Genomic DNA, 9,172 nt, shown 5'->3' on the forward strand with positions numbered 1-9,172 from the left:
GACTTCCAGGTTCTCCCAACAAAAACATCCAGGCTTCTATCTTTTTAAGGTTTAGCTAGCTCCATGGTATGTGTGTTCTACACTGCCTTTACCTAGTCACCTCCCACGGACTTGTACAACATCACATTGGTCATGGGAGGACAAATATCTTGTCAAGAAAGTAAGTTTAAACCACGTGGTGGTCCATGCCTTTAATCCCAGCATTTGGAAGGCAGAGACAGATGGATCTCTGAGTTTTAGATCAGTTTGGTCTACAGAGTTTCAGAACAGCTGGGGCTACACAGAGAAACGCTGTCCCCACCCCACCCCCCAAAAAAACCATATCCTCTCTATAAACACACACACACACATACTCTCTCTCACACACACACTCACACACATACTCTCACACACACTCTCACACACACTCACACACACACTTACACTCCCCCAGGACTGGGGTTGTTGGATCATATGATGGTTTTATGGGGTTTTTTTGTTTTGTCTTTTGTCTTTTGTTTTATAGTCTCCACGCTCTTCTCCACAGTGGCCACAGCATTTTCCATTCCCACTGACAAGTGTTCCTGTACATCTTCACTTCCACTTGCTGTCCTTAGCATCTTCACCATGGCCACCCTAACTAACACTGTACTACAATCCCAGCCAGTGCAGTTGCATAGGAAAAAGAAAACTAAGACATCCACACTGTAATGGAAGAAGTACCGCTCTATCTATGAAGAGGCAGTGTAGCCTAACATCTAGAAAATCCTAAAGACTCCATCAAAACATCGCTACAACTAATAATAATACAAACAAATTCAGAAAAAAAATGCAGGATGCACTGCCAGCATACAACAGTAAATGGCACCTTAAACATCAGCAACAAACCATCTCAAAGGGGGATGGAGACAATCCAGCATATGGCAGCAGCCAAAAGAATTCAATGCAGAAGGTAATATTTTCAAAGTCTTATCTACAAACTCTAACTACAGACTCATTGCAATCTTCATAAAAAAAAAAAAAACCAATGTTAACAGAAACACAATAAATAATCCTGTATTTCATATGGGGCCCAAAGGAGTCAAGGAAATCTAGAGAAAGAATATCAAAGCAAGAAGCAATCACTCTTCCTGATTTCAAAATATATTAAGATCTACAGTAAACAAAACAGCTTTGTTTGTCAGTATGGTGGCACCTGCCAATCAGTCCACAATTTAGAAAGCTGAGGCAGGAAGATGAGCTGAAGGCCACCCTGGGCTACATAGTGAAGCTCTGCTTCAAACCAGCACCGGCCAGTATGGCCTGGAATAAAAACATGTACAGAAACTGCAGAGATGGACCAGTGGTAAAGCATTTGCCACCAAGCTGGCCAATCCAAGATAGTTCCTGGACACGCATGGTAAAGGAGAGAACCGATTCCTGCAAGTTGCCCACGGACGTCTACGTATGAACAGAAGCACACACATGCACACACAGTGTAATTAAAGAAATGAACAAATGCAAACTTTAAAAAAAATATTTACAATAAATAATGGGATGGCAGAGTGATCCATGAAATGAATTCACAAAACTGGTCATCTGGTCTCTGACAGGATGCCGGGGAGTAGTCACTGGGGCAAGAACAGTCTCTTAAACAACTGGTCTTAAGGAAACTGGTCAGTCAGGTGAAGAAGGGTGAAGCTGAACCCCAACTGTATGTCATTCCTCCAAAAATTAAATCAACAGTGGATTAAAGATCTAAACTATAACATAGAGAAAGTCCTGAGAGAGACGACAGGGAAGAAGTGTGTCGATTTTGCAATGGTTTGCAACGAGCAAAAGAGAAGCCGGACTACGTGAGACGGAATGTCGCCCGCGGAAGTGTGAACAGCCTGTGGCATGCGAGAAGATATTTGCAGCCCACCTAGACTGTCAGAAATATACAGGCAGCACTCCTTCAACACAACTGCAAACAGTGGCCACAAACACTTCATAAACACCAAATAATCCTACTCAAAAGTGGGCAAAGGACTTGAATAAAGACCTCTCCGTGGGAGGCATGTGGTGACATACATGCAGATGACAAGGTACCGTGTAAATAATATACATACAAATAATGACTAGGTATTCAACGCCGCTAAACCCCAGAGGAAATGCTAATTAAATGGTATTTCTAAAGCATAATCCTGCTCTGTGACAGCTGGGATGTCTCTCCTGAACCAGTCCCCGTTACCATAAGTGTGATGCTCAGATCCACCAGTAGAGGGCAGGAGAGGGACACTGTGCAGTTTACTATTTGGGCTACAGTGTATGCTGTTCCTGCTGCCCTGCAATTGGTGGTACCTATGCATGGCTGAGGTGTAGAGAACACCTTGCACACAGGTAGTAGCCTCAGGGCCTTGGACCTCCCTAATGACTACTTTGCTGAAGATACCCCTACACAGACACTAGTATGCTCCAATTGCCAGTAGGAATGCCTCGGCCTCTCCGTGCATCTTGCTCAACTCTGTGCTGGAAAGCTGTTGCTGCTGCCCAGTGACATGGGCCAGTTCTGGCCAAGGCCACCCTGCACAGTTTGTATTGCCTAGTGTCCTCCAATCTTGCTTTCCCGGATGAGAGGTGAGCCTCCGTTATGATGTGAATATTGAATGCACTCCACTGGCTCATTGTTGAATGTTGGCTGTCCACCTGGTAGGGGTGGGGTCTAGGGGGAGCAAGTAAGTCCCCTGGGTCATGCTTGTGATATCATGATCCTATTTGCATTTCCTCTGCTTCCTAGCCTCTAGGGTGTGCTGTATCCTGTTTCATCAACCCCCTCCCCCCCCACCATGGTAGACTGACACTTCCCAAGCCATGAGTGAAATAAATCTTTCTTCCCTGGTACTGTGTTTGCTGGTCTGTCACATGGACACCCAGCCCCTGCATACTCTCTCAGCCCTAGGAAGCCCACCAGGATTCCATACTTATAGCTAGCTACCTTCTCTTGCTGCTCAATAATTATTGATACATGTCTGCCCTTTGTTCAAGTCATTTTATGATCTCTGCCTCCTGACTGAACCCACACGAACATTCCAGCAAGGATTGTGTCTCAGTTATAGTGAATTTGATGCTGGACATAAAAAGAAAAACTAGAATAAAGTTTGTACTTATTCAAACGGCTGTTAGGTACTGGGCAGCTCTAACGAGGGCCTCGGTCACCAGGGAGCCTTGCTAACAGCTATGAGATATAACTCGGGCAGCATGTAGTCCTGTGGCAAGGACCACTGTGGTCCCTGCTTGACAGGCTGGATTGAGAGAGGGCAGGTACGGGCTCAAGGTGACGGTAGACAAGAATTCCTGGTGCAAGTCAGACCAGCACTGTGCATGTCTCCTGACAGCTCATGAGGGTCAGACAGAAATGTTACCAACCCCTCTAAGCATGGGGGCTGAGACACCTCATCATAGGAGATGGCAGAAACCTCACATTGTAACAAAGAAAGACGAACACAGACTCAGAGATGGGAAGATGAAGGTCCCAGAACTCAGAGAACTCAAGATGGACAGTTAACTAGGTTCAGATATTGAACCTGGAGGGCTCTGTACGACACAGTTGTTTCTATTGAGAGAAAGGGGCCCTTCCGAAAACAATGGAAAGAAACAAACAGACAAGTCCGTCCATGTCTGTGAAGAACAGACATCCTCTGTCCTGCTATCAAGGGATAGTTCATTATATTAGTCAATTCTTGTCACGATAGATTGTAAAACGAGTAACCCAACATGAAGCTCTCAGGCTTCTGGGTGATTCTGTGTCTTACCTTCATAAATCAGAAACAATGAACTCACATTGGATATGGGGCCTCCTGCCAGAGGCATCTTGTTTAGAGTGTGAGGCTGAAGTAAGAAACAGACGCTGGCAATTACACAGGAGAATGAATGGTGGAGGGCCAGCGAGGAGAGGACACAGCCTCCCCGATTCATCATTCGCGGCCATTCCACTGTCTCAGGCACCTGCAGGCTCTCCTGTGCGGAAGTTAGAGATGCCTAATGTTCTCTGTTCATGGGCATAACAGAAGTTCCTGTTCCCTAACCAGCACAGAACGTGGTGGGAGTGGGACTCCGAGGCTAGGAATCCAACAGTCTGGGTCTGCTCCTTCTGATGACAACAACCAGGACCGTTTTGTGCCTTTTCCCGACTCTGGAATTTCTTTGCAGCTCTTCTTTCATGTTCACATGGGCTCTACACACACACACACACACACACACACACACACACACACACGCACACACACACGAGTGCTTCCAAATTCCTCTTTTTAAAAGAACATATGACAGCTTTTCTGCACTTATACCAACTTCATTTTAACTTGTTATATCTGGAAAGAATCTCTCTCCAAACAGCCGTATGCCAAGCTACTGTGTTTCAGACACCAGCATAAGAGTTTGGAGTAATACAAGCAAGCCATTAAGTCGGGAGTTAACAGCGGCCCATCATCACTGAGAGTTATGCTAAATGGGTGCTATGGGACACACACATACAGTGCTCCCCACCCCCACCTCCAGTCAAACCTAATGTGTTTGGAGACAGGCCTTTCAGGTAGCTGCAGTCAACAAGGCCATGTGGGAGAGCCCATAATCAGATAGACTGGTAGCCTTGCAAGAAGAGAGAGAGCCCCCAAACCAAATCAGCCAGTCTCTCAATCTCAGATTTCCAGTCTCCTACAACTATGAGAAAGAAGTGTTCGATGCTCAAGCCCTTCAGACTGAGCACTTAGCTACAGCAGTCTGAACAGACTTAGGTAGAAGAGACCCAAATTCCCAAGAAAGGAGGCTGCTGGCTTTGCCACCACTCTCCCTGGAAGAGAATCTCTGGGATTTGAAGGAAGGAGACTTGGCAATTTATTCATAAGGCATAGATTGACGAGACATCAGAGCAGGGGCACTGGAGAGGCGAGAGAAAGTGCCCTGGTGAGGTCTATTTTGCACACTGGAAAAGAGATCCCAGGGGAGCCTGGAGAAGTGTTTGCGCCTTCTCCTAGCTCTGTGTGGATTTGTAATTGGCTGCCAGAATATTCCTGCTGCCTGTGATGGGTCAAGCCAGTGTGCCTTCCCGGCTGCTGCAGAATTACACACCCTGGCCTGGTGCAAAATGCTATTGCCACAGAATGGTCACACCTCCCTCTCCCCTGTGGGCGTGGGGATGGTGGCAGGGTGGGAAGCAGGCAGGAGTCTGCTTCCCACCTTTGAGGGTCATGCATTCCATTAAGCAAGGATTTCTAATAAGTACTTCCATGTGTATTTGTTTTTAAATGAAATGTGTTTACGACTGTGCCAACAATAGAGCACACTCAATAACACACATGCCCAGTAGTAACGTTCAGTGTAGGAGATGGAAATAAATATGAAAAAGGTCAAATCCGGGCTTCTCATTCCAGGGAGCTATCCTGTTCTCATTCCAGGGAGCTACCCTGTTCTCCCAGAGGCACATGCTCTCTGCTTTGGAGATTTCTAATTTCCAAGGCATACTGATCCTACAACAAACTCTGAGTTAATTAAGCTGCTTAGCATGCTCACGGGTGTCCTTGTGCTTCGGGAAAAGCCACCTTCTCACCTTCTTTTAAGGGACTGTGTCAGAGCAAACCTGGGGAATTGGAGAGGTGGTGAGAAAGGTCCCTAAATTTTGGCCTTTAGAAGCCTCTCCTGACAGAGTAGAGTTGTTTTAATACCTGCCTCCCCGGGGTTTGTGAAGATTGGACTCTTCAAAGAGTAATTAGCACAAAACGGAAGGCCGGTAAATGACGGGCAGTCCGTTGTTATAGCTTACCAATGATCTGGACTAGTGGGACTGGTTTAGAATGCCTGACCTGAAGAAAGGATAACATTCCAGCCCTTATTGCAGCCTGGCTGAGTGAGAGGATTCACTCCCACTCCCAGAGATACAGACATTGCCTCATTTCTGGACAGTAACGATGACAAGGAATTACATCCCAGGCAAGAGGAGGCACAGATGGTGAACTGTACCTCACCACGTCTCCCCTTCCTCTTTTAATCAATGAAAACCTTTCCTTTAAAAAGAAAAAGCTGGGTACACAACCTGCCGATTAGAAAATGTACTCCCCAGAACTCAATGCAGTTAGGTGTGACTGGCTAGATTCTGGCCCACAAAGTGTTTTGTATAAGTTACAGATCATTTTCAAGAAGAAACTTCTTACTCTGTATTATTTCTGTCTCCATGTAGACTGGAAGTTAGCTATGATGAAGTGACTCTAACTCAATCCTGCAGGCAAAGAAGACATTTTTGTGGCTAGGAGGCAGTGTGGGCATGAACCCTGGGTCCCCAGTGACCCTGTGGGGATGAAGCAACTTAGTATCTAAAGCTCCTTCGTCCTAGCCCACTGAGTGCCTTCCCTCTCACTGAGAATCAGACTAGAAAGAAGTGGACCAGTTTGCCTCTTGGGGTAGAGGATTCCTGACCAAGAGGAGCCTATGTGGGCTAGATGGACAAGATCCCACTGGATCTGGACAGAATCAAGAATCAGGAGCCAGCTGTGGAGAGGGGTTGGTGGGTCATGTATGTGACCGTGGAAACCAACTGGACCAGAAACCTCATCACATAAGATCTGTTCTTCTTAAATAAGTTTCCTTCTCAACTGCCTTTCATCCGGGCTCATCCTAGGCTCCCTGGCTATGCACGCACTGCCAGACCAGCACCGGTCCTTGGGTTATTGGCAGAGAGGACACTGTAGCTACCCGAATGTGCTCTGTTCATTTTCAATGGACATTGCTTGCCCTGCCCTTCCTTTCTTCCTTCCTGTGGACTGCAACATGAATGATCGTGCAGCTTCTAGCTCAACAGTGGACACTTTCCTCCAAAATGGGTCTGATACATACCAGGAGACAAACTAGCTGCTTCACATTGCCCAAGGAGATTTTCCTTATTGTCTTGTTTTGGCTCAGCCTAAGGGTCAGCAGAGCCACGAGATAGAAGATTCTTACGTGGAGCTGAAATTCTAATGAGGCGCACTTGTATGGGAATCCTGCCACTAGGGGGCGCATTGCAGACCAGCATTTGCCAGAAGCAAGAGCTGAGCTGCTGTCTAGCGACCAACTCTCATCTATCTCGGTCCCTAACTCTGTAAAACCTGGCTGAGCCCTTGACTCGCTCACGCAGCTGTTTCTACTTTCAGATGACAGCAGTGGCGGTTGTCCTCACAGGTGTTCGTGAGCCTGAGGTAAAGTCAGGATCGCTGTAAAATTCAGAGGCCTCTTAAAGGAGTGGTGGTACCTGTGAGCTTGTAATCTGTGCACTCAAGAGGCTGAGGCTCGAGGGTACTGAGTTTGAGACTAGCCTGTCTCTAGGAAAAGAGAGGAGGTGGAGCAAACTCTACAGTTGCTATGGCAGCAGATTAATTTAGCAATCACTGGGTAGAGTTCTGAGAATTCTTTGCCCTAGAGTGGCGTGTTCCAAATTTTGAGCCAATGGGAAAACAACAACAACCAAAACAAAACAATAAGGAAAATCTCCTCGGGCAATGTGAACCAACCGGCTTGTCTCCTGGTATCTATCAGTCAGACTCATTCTGGAGGAAAGCCTGCTGAGGCATGTGGTGGGTGGCCTCTTGAGGATGGTTAAGTCCTCTTCCTCTGTTGGGTTCCAAACACCACAGACCAGAGAACTGCTGAACCCGTGAGTAAAGGTGTGCAGATCACCCCACAGGAAGCTATTGCTGCCCAGGAAGCCACGGGGTCACGTGGGGGTGGCGCTAGGTAGAGAGACACATGAGAGTCACAGTTGCTGCCTTGAGTTCAGCTTCTCTCACATGCCCTGCTGGATCCCAGGAAGACTCTGGGTCCTCAGTGAGCCTTCATTTCCTCCACTGTGAAATAAGGCCCCTTGCACAACACCCCAGCACCCGAGGAGTGGTAAACACAGATGTCACACTCACAGGGCAGAAAAACTGCTCAGTATACACCATGCCTATCAAAACTGGACACAGGCTCCCACTGTTGAAGGGTTGGCTTAGGCCAGTCTGGGGAAAAAACGCCTTAAAGGAATCCAGTCTTTGGGGAGCCCTACACTTCTTACCTTCTGTGGAGGGAAGGAACTACTCTCAAATGCAGTAAGACTCCACAACAAGGTCTGCTCACAGGAGAGCCTGGGAGGCAGAGCTCACCCCCAGGTCTTCAGAGCCTCCCTTGGCCCAGGACTGTCCAGTCCAATCACCCGTGCCAGCACATACGACCATGTGAGAAGCCCTCCTGATGTCTGCAGCATCCCACCCTGTCCCCCCACACAAGAGCCCCCACCCCTTAGCATCACATGACTCCAGTCTGGCTCAGCCAGAGCTTGGCTTTTTACTCAGAACATTGATGGTCAAGAAAAAAATATAAGCCAATTATAATACATCTACAAAGAAAATAATAACACACACACACACACACGCCTGGGGTTCACCTCAGTAGCATAGGAGCCCAGATGAGGGCAGGGCACAAGTGACTGACACAGTGCCCTGGCTGTGAACAGTGATGGTATCCCAGGGACAGAAAGGCAGCTGGTCTCAGAAGGGAAACACTGGTGTCTACATGGGAGAAGACTCTCAGGAAGTCCCCAGCCTCTGCCAGACTGCTCTCACCCAGAGCAAAGGAACAACCAGAGTTTAAGGCAAATCCTCTGAGGGGAGCTGTTTGTGTACTGATGTAATTCTAAGCCAGAAGAATATGGAGCACATGGAACGCTTCGTGGATTTGCACGCCATCCTTGTGCACGGGCCATGCTGATCTGCTCTGTATCATTCCAATTTTAGTATCCGTGCTGCCGAAGCAAGCACCACAGTGACTTTTCTAAGGTATTTCATCACACAGACAAAACTACAATGAATTTTTTAATAGACCTTTGGAATGTTTCGTGTATGGGCTCATGCAATGACAAGGCAGGAAAGAACACTTGCTACACAAACCCGGCCAAGGTTGATTCCCAGATCTCGAGGTCAAAGGTGAGAATGCTCTCTGGAAAGTTGCTCTCTCATCTCCACATGCGTGTCACAGTGCATATGCCTGTACTTATACATGGAGAGCATAGACTCACATAGGGACGTCATGCATGCACATGCGTACACATACACACATACCAATAAAAATATTTTTTCAAGTTATTAAAAATGGGGTGTGATATGTCTACATGTTCACGTGGGTGTGTGCATGGTGTGCGGGCAGATATGTGTGCACCTGTGGTATGTGG

At 47.2% G+C, this 9,172-nt stretch overlaps 1 non-coding gene across 1 annotated transcript; it reads right to left on the reverse strand.

The window, feature by feature from the left end:
* Window positions 1-8,655: 8,655 nt before the first annotated feature.
* LOC117714489 (U6 spliceosomal RNA) lies at window positions 8,656-8,762 on the reverse strand. The gene has a single exon (XR_004607562.1). It is a non-coding gene; the product is annotated as a U6 spliceosomal RNA (small nuclear RNA).
* Between the last annotated feature and the right edge of the window lie 410 nt (window positions 8,763-9,172).

This window comes from Arvicanthis niloticus, chromosome 8 (assembly GCF_011762505.2).
Source record: "Arvicanthis niloticus isolate mArvNil1 chromosome 8, mArvNil1.pat.X, whole genome shotgun sequence".
In the NCBI taxonomy this organism is placed as follows: Eukaryota; Metazoa; Chordata; class Mammalia; order Rodentia; family Muridae; genus Arvicanthis; species Arvicanthis niloticus.